General features: G+C 36.7%; 1 protein-coding gene and 1 long non-coding RNA gene across 4 annotated transcripts in view; one reads left to right on the top strand and one right to left on the bottom strand.

Annotated features, from left to right (window-relative positions):
• Window positions 1-11298, top strand: part of LOC136830712 (uncharacterized) — a 299809-nt gene extending 288511 nt beyond the window's left edge. The window contains exon 5 of the long non-coding RNA XR_010850724.1: window positions 5273-11298. This is a non-coding gene — a long non-coding RNA (uncharacterized lncRNA). The remainder of the gene's footprint in view (window positions 1-5272) is intronic.
• The window catches only part of LOC136830711 (terminal nucleotidyltransferase 5C), an 826400-nt gene continuing 813342 nt past the window's right edge, over window positions 8605-21662 (bottom strand). For all 3 annotated transcript variants that reach the window (XM_067090497.1, XM_067090499.1, XM_067090498.1), the window contains one exon: window positions 8605-14545. The gene's annotated coding sequence lies outside the window, so the exon portion shown is untranslated. The remainder of the gene's footprint in view (window positions 14546-21662) is intronic.

Genomic DNA, 21662 nt, shown 5'->3' with positions numbered 1-21662 from the left:
CTGTGCCCGGAAGTTTTTTTAGTGGCAGTATCAGTAAGAGTAGTGACAGTCAGTAGTACTTGTAATTTTTTTCTTATTCAATTGTCAAGACGATAATCCCTATTACTGCTGCTTACCTGGTAGCTATAGTTAAGGAAGCTGTAGATACTGTGTTGTGTTAATTATAAAAAAAAAATTACTTCATTAGCTTATATTTAATCGTAAGTGTAAAACAGCATTTGTTTCCATATTTTGTATGGATACAACCAGAAAGAATTTCTTTGATTATTATTTTACTATTCATCTAACGCTGACGCGCATACAAAATCCTAAGTTCTTTTACCTTTCTATCTTAGCCCTGTGTTAAGAAAATAAAAATCAAGACTCAATGATGTTTCACGAGGAATGTAAATTTCACAGACAGTCGAGTGACATTGCGAGTGAGTGTGAATATTCTGGATTCTGAATCCGTCTGTAAATCTGATTTCTCATTAGGCCCGTGATAGACAGGAGCATATTTGCTCGGCAGTACTCGTTGCAGCTCCACTATTAAAGTCAAGGACGTGGCAACTCACGTATCTGAAGTATTTTTTTTACCTTCGTATCTCGAGTACTTTATCCCTGACGTATCTTGGGTATTGTAAAGCTTGGCAGTCCTCGGACTACCCGGTGGGGCAGCTGCTTTATTTAGTTTGGGCGATAAGTTGTGTCATTTCTCCTCCTCTTTTTCATTTTCTCTTCATTTTTTAAAAATTCCTTTTAGAGGGCGGTAATTTGTCATTTTTACTATGACACCCCCCTCTTTTTTTATTTTAGCCCCTTCTTTCGTTTTTTGCTCCTCTTATCAAGGAAAGGCTGAATAAATTCCTACTTTCTTCCGCCTAGCAGAAATTTATTTAATGCTTCCCAATACACAATAATGAATAACGTCAGCCGTTACTCGGTACAAAGTATTTGATTTTATCCTGTCATTTCAAATGTTTCCCTTTATAAATGAGAAGTCATCCTGCATTTATGTCGCATACTATTGCAACGTCGCAGCGAGAGCAAACGTCTATATGTATATAAGTTACGTAAGGATAATAACGCAGAGGGTCATTGCGATAATGAAGTTAACATGTGATGTAAGTGAATTTCCTGGGCATTTTTATTTTTTACGGGCAGATCATAAAGTAAATTTCCCCTTCTGTATTAAATGTCTCGTAATTATTTGTTGTTGTAACTTCATCAGTTGCAAAGTATATTCATTTACACAATAGTGTTTGCTTTAAAAATCTCTCTCTCTCTCTCTCTCTCTCTCTCTCTCTCTCTCTCTCTCTCTCTCTCTCTCTCAGTTGCGTCATTCTTCACAGCCATCTACTTACATAGGCAAATGACCTGATAGCTGATAACAATACAACAATTGCAGTCACGCCTACTCTACTAATTCTGTGGGTGAACGGTGGAGGAAGCAAAACGAAACTAAAAGAGAGATTCGGATAAAGAAATGAGGGAGTCAGAAAGGCGAGGATTAGCACGGAGGTGTAAAAAAAGGAGAGAGAGAAAAAATATCAACTCACTCCCTTCCCCCCGTCTGGTTTTGATAGGAAAAAGGAGGCATGTGGCATTCGCTGTTGCCAAGTGGAATTACCGAAGAAACATAGTCGCTTGCGTAAGTTGTGAAGCGGCCTCACCTTACAGCTGTTACCATAGAAGCTTGTAAATGTCAATACATATAACGCCTTAGGGTTATGAATAAAATACTTAGATATATAATTTTAGTTGTTCGAGTTGAGCATTGTGGGACTGAGAGTTGATGGCTTTATGTTGGCTAGCATTTAAAAATTTAAACAGGAATTTCAGTATGCAATTTGCTGTAAAGCTGAGCATATTTCAAAACGACATTAGCCAGGTGCCTCCGAGAATGAATTATTTTTTGTCGACGGCTGTCAAAACAGTTTTGTAGTTAAATGCTGTTTTTTTCCGATCTTTGTGGCCTACCGGTTTAGCAGCATGCTGGGGATAAAAAATTTCTAGCGAGTTATGTAATGTCACCTGTATTCTTCAAAAGTTATCAATCTTCTGATTACATAATTATCTGAATTGCCAGGTTTCCTGCCGATTTCAAAACCAGTCAAAACTCTTTTCATATTCAAGTTCAAAGTCATCATATACCTCTCACAAACCCTCAACATCTCACGCATTTGTTTGTACATGCATAACAGAAGTAACGTTACTTGGAAGTTACAGATAACGGGACAAGGACACTACTTATGTTTTGAACTGATAAATGTCCCTCCCCGATGATGTACAGAGACGATTACTTTTCTTCAGTCGTACGGAGCGTTCTTTGCCCGTCAGTGACAGACGGTTCGGTAGACGTTCTCGATTTATCTCTGATCCCGGCAACAAGTACGTTGTTCAGATTACTTGATAGGGTAATATCGACCCCCGGTCCCAGAACTGGATTTTTTCGGGCTGGCTTTATCTCGGTAACTGAGAGATCACGCACTCGAATAAGTAGACGAGTTAAGTGCTCTCTCTCTCTCTCTCTCTCTCTCTCTCTCTCTCTCTCTCTCTCTCTCTCTCTCTCTCTCTCTCTCGTTCGCTGATAGCTCTCTTTCAGTGCATGTTTTTCTCCATAATATTAGGCAATAGGGCAAAATTAATTGTTTTAAATTAACTGGAGCCCGTAAAAAAAATAAGCTAAAATTTTTCACGTAAAACTTCAGGCTGAAAGATGACCGGAAACTGAACTATCATGGTAATTAAGAGATGAACTTCAGAAATGTAACTGCAGTTTCGTATAACTGAAATCACGAGTATTTGTTAAAGGTAAATCTGCAAACTCTTTAAAGTATTATATTACAAATTTGACTTTTTAAAGTCTGTCAGAAGTAAGAATTGCCCAAATACAGTAATAAAAAATTGAATAATTGAATTAAACTCTACTGGAACTTGTGAATTAGCCTTATCAGCCTTTGAAGAATTGAAATGGAAGTACTTCTAATTTTTTTATTGCAGCGAAGTGCCCTCATCTAGGCCAGGCTTGAAAAGAAACAAGAAAAAACGGAATTGCTTCCTAAAGGATGGAATGTTATATGTCAGGAAAACGGAAGTAGGAAGAGAATTCGATTCCAAAAGCTGACAGAACCGTGCTATCCGTGGATGTATAATTTGCACAGAGGAATATAGGTTGAGAAAGGCAATAGTTGACAAAAGACCTATTTCCTAGTTTGTTACAATTTTATGCAAAAGCGAGTGCAAAAAATGATTTAAAATGAGTGTCTTCTTCAAAAGGAAGGGCCTTAGTTTAAAAAAAAATTAAATGTAACCAAATCCTCAGTCTCGCGAGAAGGGTTGTGTTTTCGAGAAAGGGTGAAATAGCATCGGTGACAAGAGACAATCCAGAAATAGCGATCAAAGAGCGGTGACGTTTGTGTTGTCGAACAATGGAATATAAATAGAGATTCCTACCAGGAACGATCGTATCATGGAAAACTTTCCGTTGCCAAAATTCGCTGAACAAGAAGATTCCTCGAGATCATGAAAATTATTGAATGTTAAGGAAATAAATTGCAACGTTATTGCAACGTTGCAGTCAGTCAACACCTAAATTTAGTCTGATCATAAGCCGAGAACGAGTGTTGAAATGATGGAAAGGTTAGGATCTGGTGGATATCTTATTCAGGGAAGTCTCTCTCTCTCTCTCTCTCTCTCTCTCTCTCTCTCTCTCTCTCTCTCTCTCTCTCTCTCTCTCTCTCTCTCTTGCAGAAAATTCCTCATTTACTTTCGAAGACAAACAGCGTAGCTATTAAAAATTCTCTCTCTCTCTCTCTCTCTCTCTCTCTCTCTCTCTCTCTCTCTCTCTCTCTCTCTCTCTCTCTCTCTCTCAGTAAAGAGTGATGGTTTGAAGCCTCTGTCGAAATTTACTTCACACAATTAAGAATTTAGTTACCGTTCCTAGAAATTTATGTGACGTTTTATTTCCCAATATGATTGATGAGTTTCGAAACGCTTTGATGCTTTTATGTTCCTTGAATGAAACTTAAAAAGCTAATTAATTGTTAATTTACCCATTTAACGATGTCCATTGTCGAGTAAATTACCTACTTACAGATGTATAATGTTAAAGAAATAATTTAGAACTTTTTTTTTGGTCATTCAAACATCGAGCTGCAAAAGGCTTATTGGTTTCACTAAATGGCAGTTGAAGTGTTGCATATCTGCCGAGTGCTATGGAATTTGTCTTCTGAAAGTTTCAACTGTTTTACTAGACATTAGTTTTTCTTTTTTCAAGGTTTGCTGTACAGAAGTTCACTCACGTGGTCTGACGGTTTTCTAACCTACCATTACTCTCCCTGTATGTGAACAGTCTAGGGAACAAATTTTGATCATCCATGATGAAATTTCCGCATCAGTGACGAGAATTTCCGCATGTTGATTTATAGAGTACAAAATAATTTTGTACTTTTCCAGTTACGTATTTCGTTTACCATGCTTTTACCTGTACCTGTATGTGCCCATTCTATGAGAAGGCCCAATAAGGCTGGAAAATTCAGTTGAGAGCATTAGTTTTCGCTGCCCTCTTCAACAGTGGCTTTAAGGACAAACGAAAGAAAGCATTAGGAAGAAACTGGGACCTAACCCAGGAGAAACTAGTAGACTAGCTTGTTAAAAATGTTAGACTGTAGAAATCAAGGAAAACAAAGGCAAGAAGATTTCCAACGTTCAGGTTTTGGGAGATTGGAGCACCACTGAACTTAGCAGTTCTGAGGCTGCTTTTCCTGGCAGAATAAATGTGGGTGGTTCAAGTAATGTCTGGGAGAGACAGCAGGCTACCAGAGTTCTTCAGAGGGTTTAGAAGGGGTGACTTCATCGAGGACAATTATCAAATAATTAAGAACAAATTAATGGGGTTTATTGGCAAGCTAAGAAGTAACCGTAAAGTAACGTATGATCAGTAGGTGCTGTTACCACCGCTGTTGGCGTAGATTTTGAATTTAGGATGAGATGGCCATATTGAAAAAGTATCAGGTTCAAAAGTGACGTCAATATGTCCGTCGGATGCCACAGCTTCTCACCCACACCGCAATTCCCTAATCACTAAGGTTTGTACAGCTGCGGGCCAATACGTCAGGTTTTTTTTTCTTCTTTTTACATTTTTTAAAGATGATATTACATGTTGTCTAACTATTCACTGATATTTTAAAATTCAGAAACCTTTTTACCCTGGGTGCTCCATTTGAATTTCTAAAGTGTCTAGATTTTTCCTTTTTACTTAATGAAATTAAAAGTTTTAATATTTTTCCAGGAATGCTTCAAGGGACTCTGGATTTCTAATAACCTGTTAATGAGGCATGATTTAAAAAAACTGCATTTTCAAGACTGGTAAAATATGAACGAGTAAGTGGCATGCGTTTACACAGAACACCACCATTTCCTTCGTCGTTGTTTAAGAGCAGGGTAAGTGGCAGGGAAATTCTTGGCAACGACAACTTCCGTCGTGTATTTGAATAGAATCATCCTGTTTTGTATTTAGACCACCAGTTTTGTATTTAAAACATCAGTCATTTCATCTTTCAATCACATTACCATACTTATTTCACGAACCGCGATTACGTCATCTTCCTTTATCGCAGCTTAGCGTACATAAAATAACGAAAAAATTTAAATCACTGTTGGCGTTAATTTTTACTCTAAACTAGTTTTTTTTTATGAAATTTAATGTCTCCAGCTAAGATTTACTACTCGTATGAATGCTAAATTGCTGTTTAGGGAACCCATGTTACTTAATGCTTTGTTCATAAAGGCTCCGTATCCCTTTCTAGATTATTGTTACGCATAAAGTTGAATAGACTTAGGGCGTTTGGTCAAGCCCACTTCTTCACACCCCCCCCCTTCATACCTTCAAGAGTAGAGAGGTTAAATTTTATCTCTCCCCACTCATGGACACAGTTATTCACCACCCTAGGGGCGCAAAAAGCTGTACTTTCCTTCATACAATGATACTTAAGACCCGCATTCCAACTTCTTACTTACATTTGCCCAACATATCCATATTAGGATTTCAGTCGTTTTGAAATCTTCAAAGTTTACCTATTTCATAAGTAATTATTAATTTTTATGTCCACTTACTGAACTTTCATCCACACTTGTTCGACCCTCCGTTTCTTACTTACTGGCATTTCGCATTCCTTCAGTTTTCCTCAAAAATGATTTTGTATTTTCGACGCCTTTCCCATGATTTTCTTCGTCCCTTGCATTCCTCCTCTTGCATGGTAACTGCCGTTTCAAAAAAGAAAATTCTCTCTCTCTCTCTCTCTCTCTCTCTCTCTCTCTCTCTCTCTCTCTCTCTCTCTCTCTCTCTCTCTCTCTCTCTTCCCCCAGCACAGCCCACTCTTCATGCCTGTCATCCTCCTTTCACATTACACGATTGTTTTTCAAATTTCCTGAGCCCTGCGATGCAGGCACAAATGCAAAAATATTCTCGTTTGTATGGGCAAATGTCACTCGGAAAGTTAATCGAGTCCAGTGCAAAAGAAATAAACCTACGGACAGTTTCTCATTTTTTGGTTCCATATGCTTTCAAGATTACAAATTACAAAACTCGCTTTTCTCGGCTGTCTTAATGTCCCCCCCTCCTCCCCCCAAAGAATGGCTTATAGTTAAAGGCTTGATTTTTTTATCAGCCTAGGAAAATGCTTGTATGAAACGGTCTTTTTAGTTCCTTGGTTTTTGAAAAGCTTTCCTTTTGAGGTTTGAAAGTCACTAAAGTCTTTATGTCTTCAAGTCATCCAGTCCCTTTTTTCCCGTAGCTTGTCTTTTAGAATTTGCATCAAATCTATTATGAATGGTTTTTCACTCCCACTTATAATTGCTTTCATAAATTGCAAGCATAGAAAATCAATTACACTGTGTACCTTGCAGTCCTGAATATCTGTGTACATTCCATATATACTTTTGAACGAGTTCTCCATCGTACGCTTGCAGCATTTATTTGACAGCTACAGAATACAAAGCTTTTTTTCATGTTGCCAAAGTTATACTGTACAGTAGATGGTATAGTTTGAGTTTGTCCTCTCTCCTTCTTCTGTCTGTAAATATTGCAACCAGGGTCTGTAGTCAAACACCCCCCATAGCATTTCCTAAGGATTTCCCTTTCTGCACTCCCACATTATTATAGTAAACAATTAAATACTTGCTGATCTGAAGGCACCCTTATTGATTTTAAATTTCGATGTTCTTGCCTCTGGCTTCCCTCTAGAGCTTGTGTTATGGTATAATAAAAATTACTTGCTACACGGGTGGTCCTGTTTTTGTTATGACCTCATTTGATTGTTTCTGTATTCCATTAATTGCCTTGCAAGGAGCTTTTCATTTTTCCTTGTGGTTTCATTTCGTACGACCGTCATTGTTGATTAATCTGGCAAGACCTCTCTAATGAGTACTTTATCTCTAATGAGTAGTTTACTTTTTTCCGTAATTACTTAGGGGTGTAAATTAGTCAGTCCCTTGTAATTGTCGTCATTGTTTTTCCTTTCTTCTAGCCCATTTTGGGCTTGATCAGGTGGGCAAAAGTTTGCTGGTTAGCTGCTCTGATTAATTCTCCAGCTGATTAAGCCATGTGGGTTTTCTACTTTTAAATTCCACAATTTTCTATATAGTGGATTTTAAAATGTTTTTATTGCTCCAATCCCTTCCTCTTTTTTAAGAAGAAATGTGCGACTGACAACTTAAGAAATACTCTGCTTTAGTGAGTTTGTATTGAAATTCTCTTCGGCCTTGACATATTTCTATTTGTCGTCAATAAGATCTCGAAATTTTTTTTTCTATTCGATTGTACTTTGTACACCTTGATTCCACCAGTGTCTTTAACCAAACTGCATTACTGCTTGTGTACCATATTTCTTTTCTTTGGTTGGTATCCTTCAACTCTAAAAGTTTTAATTGTTTTCGACACTTGACACTTCCCTCGTTATTATTAGCTTTGCTTGCAGCATTCCGGTGTGTTAAGCAAGCTGCGTCTGATGTAACCGTAATATCTTTGCTTGCATTTGCCTAAAATGGTCAGTTTATCTCTAGGCGGTTTGATCTAGAAACTTCAGTTCTTAGCTTGCGAGATTTCCGGTACTTCTTCACCCACCTGGTCTTAAAAAAAAAAAAAAAAAAAAAAAAATTGTATCCTCCGATTACGCCCTTGAATCATCATCATAGGACTCCTCCCAAAAGTTTCTGTTTTGACAGTTCATTGCAACTTGTACCGAATGTTAGTTTTGCTTTAGTTTTAGTCAAGCATACTCAGAGAAAACATGATACAGTATTTTTTTCTTTTATTACTACTGCATCTGGAAGACTTTCATCCAGGTCTAATATTCCTTCATTTTCTTCTCTCTTTACCAATGTCATTTGTTTTGACAGTAGAAATTATATCTGTACTTTTAGAATGTCAGTGATTTTTCACAATAGTTTTATGGTATTGGACAAAAACTTGTAACTTCTTGTAATAACATTAATAAAACCACCAGGTTACATGCAGCACTTGTTTTGTGATTTAGTGTTCTGTAACGAATCAAGAGTTGATCCATTTAAGCTTAAACACCATTAACTGCTACCTTATACCTATAGAGAAGGAAAATAAAAACATTTACACATTTTATGATTTTTATTGGATCTTTGTTTTTTTGTTACCGTATAATATATGGCTGTCAGTTGTTGAGTCTGGGGTAAACACACAAAAATAAGTGGATTGACTTTTGGTATAATGCTTATGGATTTTGCATAGCAATCCACTGGCACTTACACAAGAAAGTGAATTACTTCACCAAACAGTTCTCGAAATAAATGATCACATCAAACTAAAGCGAGATTAGGAAACACAACCTTTCTCTCAATAATAATGATACAGTTGTAAATCACAGGTAAGCTTGATTTCATGATTAAAAAAAAAAATGGTGTGTTTACTTGAACCTGACAGCCTCATGTATGTCATCATTACATCCCCATCAAAACACATACAGGATTTTCTAATACCCTATATGCCCTCAAGTAAAGCAAAAATAGAGCAATGTAATTTTCTAACTTTTTTGTATTTATGATTTTAAAGCATTTTTTTTTACATTATACTAACAGTTTTACATAGCATTTATATCCAGAATACAAGATGGTTATGGTGAGAAATTTGAACATCCTGAGATTAAGACACCTGTCCAGCTTGAACTTCAGACTTCACAGACCAGATAATAATAATCAACAGTAAAGGCTTTTAAGAATAAATAGATTTGACACACCAGCATTATTGTAATTTCATTATAGTATTCACTTTTAAAATGTAACAGCCATTACAAGTTTCAATCCCAGACCTAACTTGCATAAGGAAAAACTGTCAAAACTGATAACAGACAGCGTGGAAAGATTAGGAGATTTACTGGGAGCCTCATTTGAAAGCAGTCTCATCCAAGCTAGACAATTTGTCTTCTGATGTATGGCAGAAATCAACACATCATGGCAGACTGTTCAGAACAGTGAGCAGCAATGGCACTCAGCCAGGTAAGAAGTGGGTTTCAGCTTACTCCTCCACTCACTACAGCAGTACTAGACAAACTTCTTTCAGTACAATTATCTCTTGACATAAAGGGACTCTTAAATAAATTGACAGATTCATCAAAAATCCCCTCTTCAGGAACGTAACTAAATCCACACACATGTATATATATATTTAAATGACCCACAAATACCTGTCATCACAGGCCTGCTTTAACTCGTGCTGCCAAGGCCTGCTACTGCCACTACTACTGATGGTTGGCACTGGAGACAGGGAAGGGCAGTTGCTTGCCTATACATACGGTATATACAGCATACAGTATACAGTATATCTAAGAAATCCAACATCGCCCATTTTGAACCTTCTGAAGCTGATTAGGGCGATTGTGCAAAACCTATTATAGGGTTCACATTAAACAGTAAAATCCTGTCAATGGCATGCAACAACCTTCCAAAAGGAAAGTGTACTATCATCTAAGACGTTTAAATTGTAGTAGTAGTAGATGAGGACAACAAGATATTCCACAGAGGGTCTTCAGTCGGAGTGTGTGGTGAGAGTATGCTTAATTGAACAGTGTAAACAATTAAGTGTAAAAGTGTTAATTTTACATTATGTACACAAGTGAAGATTACACATTCTATGACTCATGCCCTCACCACACATTAACGCTCCGTCATCTTTGCATAATATTGGAAACCTTGCTTCAAAATTCTGTAGCAGCCCTAGTTTTTATATGATCCTTATATATACCAGTGATTCCAATCCTCTTCCCTACTCATGTTCCAGGAGAGCTATATTCAGATTCTCTGAGTCACTGAGCTTATGACGTGGTAAAATCCCCTTTCGCCATTTAGTAGACTCCACTCTTCTCTTTGGTCGACTTAAACAACTGATGATGACATCACCAGATACGATCAAACTGAATACACTTACTCCTGGTACATATTAGGGAAAAGAACAAGGTAATGGGATTTTCACTTGGCAATTTGTGTGGCACCTTCATTCAACCTGCTGAACACTGAACTAAACATCTTAAGGCATGCCAAATGACGTTTGATGAAAGAACAAAAAAGTAATAAAAGCTTTTCAAACTTTTTGGTCCCTATTTTATAAAGTTACATTATGCATCACATCTGCACTCAAAAGAAAGGCAATTAGATATAAATTCTGGAAAAAGCTAATTATGAAACATGAGCAAAACCATAAGGTTGAGTATATTTAACAAATAAATAAAATACCCTACCCTAACAGCCATTGCCAAGAACACAGCACACCAACAATAACTGGCGTTTTATATTCTAGGAAAACAGCATCAAATATACGTGTACGTGTATATAAACAGAATGGAAGGATGATATATTTTTTTTATTTTTTTTTTCATTAAATTGTTTGGCCTTAATATACTCAAAAATAATCATTGTCTGCCCTGGCTGCATACAAAGTTGTTATTTTCTATTGTTACATATTTACAATGTATATATATAATTACATATATATTTCCTCTTTACTATACACCCTGTGGTTCCACTTCTTTGTACAATATACTTCATTGAACTTGCACGTCTACAGTTCTTAAGACATGACTTACTTTCGAAATCAATATATCAATTTCAAAATTTTTCCATTCTGCAATTTAAGAAAATCAACAATCTACACATTTCATATTTTACCACTTTCGTGCAGCTTAATCGACACCACGAATGATGATATTTACACTTTTAATAATACTGATGCCTACAGGCCTAACCGTAGTTCAGCCAGATAAAGTAAAATTTAAGAATCCATAAAAAAAAAAACTTAACACTGATGCCGATATATATTTACCTGTATACAAAAACACTTTGCAAAAAAAAAATCACAGGTAACACATCTGAAGAAAATAATTCATAGAAAAAAATATATATATATACCTTAGTCGCCTGGCTGTTTAGGCACCAGATAAGTTTGAAAGGCTGAAGATTATTTTAAAAACTGAAATCCATATAAAAATAAGATGAAAAAGTGCTTAACTGCATTTATCAATGGAACACACTGATATAAGTTCCAACAGTATAAAAATGATATGGTTTTGAATGAAATGAAGGCGAGATGAATAAAAATGAATTACAAGAAACCCATTACGATATTGAGGAAACAATCCAATATATCGATTCTTGTTTGAGATCTACAAAACATGTGACGGAAGCTTACAAAAAAAAAAAAATATATAATATATATAAAAGAAAAGGGGGTACTGGTGAAGTACCAAACTCCTACGGTGGTAACCATACTGCTTTTGCTCCCTCACTACCAACCGCTACTCTTGGAAATCCTTGTAAGCTTATACTGTGGGGAGACAGGAGCCTATTTCTTTTCGAGTAGAGCACTAAAGAATAAAAGTTCTACTGAATGTACAAGTAATATTAAAAAGTTTAAATATTTCATTTTTTGCAATCACTTTGCCAAGGTGATACCACAAGTGCTCAGTAGTGTGCCTATATTCTTCCCAATTTTATTCGACAGGAAAGGTTAAGGTAACTGTATGGAGCCAAAAAAAAAAAAAAAAGAAAAAAGTACGCTCTTCTCTCCATACACAAACTACTTAACTTCGCTGTCGTTTCACTGGGACACACTTATTCATTCCTAGTGTCCCATCGTCTCCTAAAGCAACACCATTAGGCTTAAAAATGACTGAAAATTAAAAGAAATGAAAAGTATGCCATTACCTCGCTTCACAAGATACAAACGACAAGGACGAGAGGGAAGCATCAAGTCACGTTAACAGTGAGGCCGAGAGAAGACTTATTCGTGTTTTATGAAAACTTTACTTCGATTGTTACGGCCGTTGTTACAGATAGGCGGATTTACAAGTAATCATTCTCCTCTCATCCTCGACCTTCGCATCCTCCTTGCGATGAGATTGCATTCTGGCGTTTTGCATGGGCATTCGGGACATCGAGCATGAAATCTTCAACGATACTAGTAGTAAAAGGGGCTGCCTTCTTCAATGGTCTTTCTGTTGTACTCGTTTAAGTTAGGAAAAATTTGCAACTGCGGAACTTGGAAAATTATATCCATCGAATTGCTACACACGAAAAAAAAAAAGTGACTTTTCAAAGAAAATCGACCCACAAAGGTTATCACAGAAATGGTGCAAGCCTATACCAATTGTACAGCTATAATATGACGTAGTTCCCCCTCATTTGGACGCACTCCATTTTCTATCACTGTATGGGAGTAGGGAAAACTAAATACAGTTCAGTACTTCTCTTCTTTCCTTTAAATAAAGGTAAAAATATTCAACGAATCACTTACTTCTGCAACAACGAACCACTGAATGAAATGATTACAGCATCTATAAAGATGTCATGCCCACAGACCCACCATCATTTGTGCAGATAGAAAAATACTTCGAAAAAGTGAATTCCAAAATAGCATTTTAGTATTTAATTATATTTAATCATTATAGTATATCACTAAGAAAGCAGACTATTTATGCTTGCTATTTTAACTCTGGGAGTTATTATTCACACCTTTTGACGCTTTCCTTCTAATAGTCCCGCTGGAAAATCAAAACCTATACAGGTATATATCGCAACATAAACGATTTTTGTATTAACTACTAACTATGCACTAGCTTCATCCACAGTAAAGGTTTTATTATCACATTTAGAGGAATATAACTGCAACATTTTTTTAAAACATCTGATCCACACCACACCACTAGTATTTAACTTTCATTCAACAGTTATACAAGATTGACTTAAGTCTATACATCGCATGAATAAAATGGTCGAAATGTTTATTTAGAGCTAATGTTGATCAATGAACTGGATGGCTACAAAAAAGACATTTGCAGCAGCAAACTCACACACTCCTACAACTTTGTACCTTCGTGAATTGGGCAAGTTAAGCCCGTGGACTTTTTAAAAAAGATATACCATTGCCGAAGCTAGTACTTTCTACCTATCCCTTGCCAGACAAGATTTATATGCATGACTAAATTATGTATTCTACGTACATCTTTCACATGTACAGGTAGATATAAAGACATTAACATCTGTTAGCCTTACAGTGAGCCTAGCTTTGTGACACAGCTGGTTTTGCTCGCCAGGGTGAAAAGGTTCAGGTACTAGATTTTTTTCTCACCTCGTCATTCGCCCAAAAAATGCCTACCGTGCCTTTCTTTCTTTCTTTCTTTAAATAAATATGAGTGAACAGAAAATAAATCAAGCCTACAAGCCTTATTTAAGTGTAATCAATTGAACCCAAAGTTGCCTCTGGCCAACAATCGCCTCTGTACATAAAACTGTCAACAACAAAAAAGAGGACTCCCATATTCGAACTTGCATTGGCCTGTTAATAGTGTTATGAAACTATTCTCCATCACCAAGTTGAAATTAAGTACTATCGCATCTAAACCTTATTGAATATAAGATTTCAAAACCTACAAAGGACAGCTGAAACGATGGCGAAACTGATGTTTCGAAGTTGGACAGAAAAACAAAAAGCACCATACGAAAATCTACTTCTATCATGAACTGGTGTTAGAGAAGCAAATTTCCATCATCATGAATATGCTGTCTAAGTATAACCACCATATGTACAATACAAAAGGAGGGAGGATGTTGAGGGAAACTCCTCACTTTCTTCTCCCACGTGGCGTTGGGAGAGGCGATAATGGGGAAACGAGAGAAATGAAGAGGGGGGGAGGGGGCATTCAGATTGTGTACTTTCGAGCCTCTTAAGGAAATGTGTCATGCAGATACCAAATTTTTACCTAATGTCTGCTTTTATGATGGAAAGAGTTCGTGTGGAGTGATTATGTCGAGTTGCATGGCCAGTATTACAAAACATCACTATGAACCTAATCCAATTAGAAATACAAATCAGTATATCATACACGAAGACCCATTACAATCAGTTTTTCGCTCTTGTTCGTTCACTGAAGGTCATCTGACGATTTTAGTCATCTCGATGCGTCGAAGGTCCACTACCATTCTGTTCGACTCGTTTCAGAGAATATTAATCTTCCAAGACTCCAGAGGTCAAGCACACTAGAACCTGAAACAAAGAGAGAAAACTTTTACAAATACAGAATGACAAAGACACAGATAATCACATTAATTTCAAAGCACAAACTGGTTATTTATGAAATGTGTAACAGTCTTCAATAAGGACACAGAAAATCACAATTTCTAAGCACAAACTGGTTATTTATAAAATACAGTTTTCCATCTAAATTCTAATAAAGAGGAATAAAAATAAGTTAGAAATTACTTTACGGCCCTAAACTCGAAAAGTCAAGTTCTGTTGATTTTAGGCATTTCAAAATATATTCAAACGAAAATAAATCAACGCGGACAACTAATAATTTTTCTACTCAGAAGGGAAGATTCCTCGGAGAAAATTATCATAAATATAAAAATGCTTCCCATAGTTGCTATGCTACTTAAACTGGACTTGCTTTACATGTTAGCAAAAAAATTTTAAGTTTGGTCGTTTGTAATCAAACATAGCAATATTACGTCCTTTCCGGCCAATACAAGTCCCTCCCAAGATGAAATCTAAAATAGACAACTCATGGACGGCAGCTGTGAAGAGTTTAAGCCAAGAAATAATTTTGTCACAAAATGTGAAAGTTCTTATGGTTTCAAGATCACTTTTTCAAGCCATGTAGTACATATAATGTTTTAGCTTTCATAGGATTCACGTATGCCATATTTCCTATACTCCAATAGGATTCACACACATCATGTAGTACCATAACACCAACTGCTCTTCACTTAGCTTTCCTACCACCAACCAATGGACAGACAGTTTAGAGGGGGGGAGGGGGCGCTTCAGACACCACATGCACCACTTTCTCTGGCGACAGATTCGCCACCAGGAAGCAGCAATTGTGTACACAAGGGATGGTGAATCCATTGTCAGCTGTTCTGCCACACCGTGGAAGATTAAGAAATCCCTAACCGTTATTTTTATATTTCACAACTATGAAGTTCTACTCCTCTATACTGACAACCATAAAGCACTCAAGCATATCGATCCACTCTCAACGTTGAGCTATAAAAAATAATCTCTCACTGAAACCTGTAATATAAACTAAATTCCATCCCAAAACAAATTAATTTCATGGGCTCGTCAACAACCTACACAATATAAATTTTAAATCAATGTCTACAGAAGAAAATTTTACAATTTAGAACTTCCACACACAACCACTATCTGAGAAAGTTAAGCATGGAAATTTACTGACCCAATCACCCATTTAACAGGCACACAATAGCCGAAAACCCCTGAATTTTCCTAACGACCGTAGCATTATACTAGAAACTTGCTGAATCCTCAACAAACAATTATCATATTAAAGATATACTAATGGTACTATTAATCGAAATCGACTTTCAGAAAGAACCATATTTTAACCAATACATATTTTAAAGGCAGGTTCTATATGAACAAAGGTTCTTTATATAATCAAAGTTGAAGTCCGAACAGCGCAACAGAAGGAGCTAGTATTAAAATCTTAAAAAAAACATTCTCACAATTTAAGAAAACAATAATCCCTGCAGGTGGTAGACATTTAAGCCATCCGTTCAATTTAAGAAAACAATAACACACACACACACACACACACACACACACACACATCCATATATATATATATTCAATTTATATATATATATATATATATATAAAAATGAACCTTGGTGAAACTTTTTCTAAGATTCCATTAAAATTCCGTCGGGACACGTTAAAAAAAAATACTACTACTTTCCTTTTGAAATAACATACCATACAAATGCAAACACAAGCCATCTGCCACATTAAAAGATTCAGACAAATCAGCACTGGAAACAAATTTAAATGCTTTTTCTTGCCTTATAGACAAATGCCATATTCATATACTCACCATGAGAGAGAGAGAGAGAGAGAGAGAGAGAGAGAGAGAGAGAGAGAGAGAGAGAGAGAGAGAGAGAGAGAGAGACTCAGTTCAGCACGATCTTCAAGTTCCCAAAGCAAAATATTTTTCCCCCAATTATTAATGGTTGAATAAATATCCACTCAAATCCCAAACGGGCTAATTTCCTCAAGACTTCAAAAGAAAATTTAGATTTACCGCCACCTGCCAAGAGACGACGAGGACGGTGGGGACAAATCTGACAAGTGGTGGCCGGAAACAAGTCGTCTTCAAGACACAAACTCAAAACCCCGGAAGCTCTCTTGTAATAGTATACTGTCATTCAGCACTTGATACGAGGTTCTCTCTCACTGTCGTCCTTTTACAAAGCAAATGTCAATAAGCTTAAGCAACACTTGCCTGATTCCACTTGCCATCACATTTCTCTCCGAAATAAATCTTTTAAGTGAATAAGGATGTAAAAGTCAAACGTAGTTAAAATGAAATCCAAACTTGTAACTTTACGACTAATTCGCAATTCTATCTCTGCCCACTGACTGAAAAATAGGCTTAAAACGGAAACACAATCATTTCATCCTGTGTTAAATGCAGCACAGCCAATAAGGCCTTTACCTCAAGGACTTTCTGGCTCACATCAAATGATACCACCGAGCACAATGGTCCCTTCTAATGGAAAGAAGTCTTCTTCATATCAAACTGATGGTGGTTAGCGGTTATCATCAACACTTGAACGCTTTTAGGGCTCCAAAGATCGTAAACCCTGAACTCACTTTGCAACTATTAACAATGAACTGCAGATCCTACTTATTAAACCTAAAAACGGGATAGCTTTTTCTCTTAGTTTAAAGCAAGACCTAAATATAATTTCCTTACAGAGTTTTGTACGTGTTAACTACTCTCCTCGTTAAACTAAAATATATAAACTGTAAACTAAAAAGTACGAACTGCTTTCTTACAGATAATCCCGTTACGTCATAAAGTGAAGATTTCAAAAGGATGGAAGAAATCCCAAGCAATGCTTCAGTTGAACTGCAAAATCAGAACTGTCTTGGAACAAATTAAAGCTTCACTAACAAACGCCACGGAAGGAGAAGGGGGTCATAAAGCTTTGATGACTGAAATGAGCATAGAAAGTGTTAAGTGCACAAATTAACAAAGTAGTTACAGGATCGTAAGAATAACTCTAGTGATTAGCAAGAAAACAATTCCCACCAGATTTAGGACAACATTCATCGTTCATCTCTCGTCTTAGGCCCAAACAGAATAAGCAATGACGTCTAGCCACCTAGGAAACCTTTCATATGCTACTGAACATTAGGCTGAAAACTTGTCACCGTATTCCTGGTTTAGATATAGAAGCTGAGCAGCCTTCATTATTTTCACAATCTGCAATGGAGGGGTGAGCGGAACTGTCCTCGAAAACATATTTGTCGATATTTATGTAAACAAAAAATACTTTGTTTCTCTACAGTAAACAATGTTATAATAATTCTGACTATAGGCAAAGTCTCGTTACCGAAATGGATAAACAACTCCCACTCCTCAACTCCTACAATAGATTGGGCACCAACAACACGCCAAGACCTTCACTCAACTCTTTTACTCATTCAGCCTCCCACGACACTCCTCCCTTCCCTCCCTCATCCACCACCCCCTTTTGTCGTTGCTGAAACTCGAGGGCCACCTCTCTCTCTCTCTCTCTCTCTCTTTATGGGATAGTGTGTGTGAGAGAGAGAGTCTGCTAAGGTCATCTGGCAAGTCGCAACGTCCCCTCCGGTTGTCTCGAGGGCATGCCAATAATAAAGTTTTATAAACACGTATTTAGGAAATTTATTTCATATCAAAATAAGAGCATATATTTTACGAATCCTTAAAGAACGTCAGCTTCAGAATGAGTTGTGAGAGGGGTTAGGGGAGGGTGGCGTTTAGTGGTGATGGTAAAGGGCAGAGAGGTTGAGAGAGAATTCCGGGGGGGTTGAGTGAAGGGAATGTAGTAGTGATGAGGTGGAAGTGACTAAGGTAATAGTGGGTGGTAAGGTTGGTAACCTAGGCTGCCAGAGTCAAGGTCGCCTTGGTAAAAGGTAACAATGAGTGGAAGTGGCTCTCTTGAGGTGGAAAGGAAGGGGGGGGAATCATACACCAACCGTTCTGACAAGTGAATACGAATTGCTATGAGGCCATCTAATTAGGACGACTGGTAAGAAAAAGCGAAGAAGAAAATCGAGAGATAAATCCTATTGTTTAGCCCCATACATCACACATCAAGAATCACACATAATGAGGTTATCGATAAGAAAAGAAAACCTATAATAAAACCATTCCTGGGTGGGGTGGGGTGGGGGTTTGGAGCAAATAAACAGCCTTGCCATATCTCATAAATCTATTCTTCATTTAACTAACAACCGTTCTATTATTTACTAATATCCTTCATATTCGGCTGACTGAAAAGCACAGGTAATCTTGCCAAACCTAAGAAACTGTAGCAAACTATACACAAACAACCAGTACAATCCTTTGCCACAGAATTTTTTCTGATTGCCTTAAATATTGTACAATCTAGTTTACATCTTTCTATTATATTAATATTTATAATTATTTATAATCATTAAACTTATATTATATAAAGAAGTTTAAAATTCTAAACAGTTGTTTTTCTGAATACAGAATTCAACTCTCCTTCAATATATTTTACAGAGCGAATAATTCTTATGGTTGCATGAGAGAGAGAGAGAGAGAGAGAGAGAGAGAGAGAGAGAGAGAGAGAGAGAGAGAGAGAGAGAGAGAGAAACCTGAGAAATGCCGGGAGATAAGACGAAAAGGTAGGATGCAGGATAATTAAATAAGTATATACGCTCACATAGGCATACCTTAGTTTCCAGAGATATGGCAATGGATGTGAATCTTTTCTTACTAGTTATCAGTGAATGTGCTGTATACGATTCAATTTCCATCAATGCATATACTTGGATTCCATAATTATATTAAATGAACTATCCACCCAATTGTTTTCTACAGGGGCCCTCCCCTCCCAACCATCCCACCAGAAGCTCCATAAAAAAATTCTTCTACTAATGCATAGTGTATTAACTATAAGAAAATGCCCTATGTAAGTTGATTTATTTACTGATGTGATCAACACCCGATCTTTCAATATCTGGCTTACTCAACCGAAAAAAGAATAATTCCTGCAGTCGCCAATTATTCATTTCCTCAACCTTTCAATACTGCTTATTCCTGAAATTCTTGATTGAAAACTACTTTCCTACTGGATGAAACTAGATACAATTTCAGATGTTACAGTTTCGACGATTTTACGATCTCAGTCCTTGTCTGGTTATTTATTCCTTTATTAAACACTGCTATTCAAATTCCAACCGGAATAATAATTTAATCTTTACATATTTTGTAAATGGATGGGATAAACACGAGTGTCACCTCCTGTGGAAACTGTTTTGCTTGGAACAACAAAAGCATCGAGGTCACCTGGAAAACAAGGAAGAAGCTACAGAGAAACCAGTTGACATCAGTATGGCTTCCTCACCTAAACCCACCATTTATATCTAACATCTGATGGACGTAGGTTTTGTTCGTAGATCTAGTCTTCAAGCGGCTTATACTTGTCAAAAATAAGCCCGGGCGAAGATGAGGAGGAAAGGAATTGAAGTGGAAATTTTTGTATGCTTGTAAAATTCTAAATCCCTTACAGTGGTGTCAAAGTGAGATTAATATCGGCAGGGTGTAGCCAGGTAAGAGACGGTAGCGCAAATCTATTTAGCCATTTTAATCTTTCCCTTGACGTTAAGGTTTTTCCCTGAGACCCGTCATTTGTATTGTTTACACTTCGGCTTTGCGTACTGCCCTATCATAATGACAACTTAAGCGTGATTATTCTTTAAGCAGATAGGTGACTTAAGACAGGCCCAGAATGTGACCGCTGACCTTGTGTCGTGGAAACCGAGGTTTGGCTGGCAGGTCAAAAACTGTCATTTTCGTTTTTATGAAAATACCGTAAGTTAAACGTGTTTTTTAATATATATTCAGTTAAAATTCACGGTTATACGGTACTTTCGAAAACTTTCACTTGAGTACTCAAGTTCTGCAAGCTCATATTTTTGTCATAAGTTGTCAACGTGAGAATTGCTTATTTGCATACCCTGCGATCTTAAGGTTGTTTGACACACTAAGAACTAAAAATGGTTCAAAATCTTGGAAAAAACGTATTGGCCAACAGTTCAAAAGGTAATGAATGAATGTTGCAGCCCTATTATAAAGGGATGAATACTCGTTATATGGCTGTGGGGAAGCCACAATGAAAATATCAAAACCACAGGATTCCTCCTTTCCATTACGAGAACACTACACTGAACACTTTTTATTTCCCGGGAAAGTAAATCTCACAAGTCAGAATCTATTCCCCAATCCCACACAAACCACCACAAAAGATACCAAACCCCTCCCACACCCAAACGCAAGCTTTCTTTTATAATTACAGCCAGCAGTGCGGCACAGTTTTCACTTTTTTTTTTTAAGTGATTTTCGTCTCCAACCCTAAGGCTCAGCAGTGCCGCGAGTGACAAAATGAGATATTTTTGCGACAAGGAAAGCAAAGCAAGAACACCAATACTGACGACAGCAACTGCCAAGTTTGAAAGCTCAGCAACTGAAACTGTTTGGAATTTTCCTAAACGAAAACATTAAAAATCCATTTCAGGCCCAAGAAAATGTTTACCAACTCGCCAAGTGAGCATTAACAGAAGTGGTTGCCACAGGCAATGAGTTTTTTTTTTTTATAATTTTATTATTAAAATCAATACACCCTAATTTTGTCACTGGCAAATGTCAAAAATAAAACTTGCCTTGATCATTATCATCTTCATATAAAAACAATTTTGAAAATTCACGGGTCAAATACTATTCATGGTTAATTAAAGAGTTGAAAATTGAAAGCTGAAAAAAAAAAAAAAAAAAAAAAAAAAAAAATATATATATATATATATATATATATATATATATATATATATATATATATATATATATATATATATATATATCAAGGGAAAGAATGGGCCTGCATTTGTACACATGACTAACGGCGGCTTCCTTTAGACAACAGTTTCCACTCCAGTTACTCTCCTCGGCCATCTGCAGGCCGTTCTCGTTTTATCGGTAATTAAGTCTTCGTCGCTCCCATGACGTTAATAAATTACCAAATGGCAACAAAAAGTTTAAATAATTACCGTATTTTCCATTCTTCAA

This window comes from Macrobrachium rosenbergii, chromosome 47, assembly GCF_040412425.1.
Source record: "Macrobrachium rosenbergii isolate ZJJX-2024 chromosome 47, ASM4041242v1, whole genome shotgun sequence".
In the NCBI taxonomy this organism is placed as follows: domain Eukaryota; kingdom Metazoa; phylum Arthropoda; class Malacostraca; order Decapoda; family Palaemonidae; genus Macrobrachium; species Macrobrachium rosenbergii.
The sequence above is the reverse complement of the archived record's forward strand: the minus strand, read 5'-3'. Positions and strand labels throughout refer to the sequence as shown.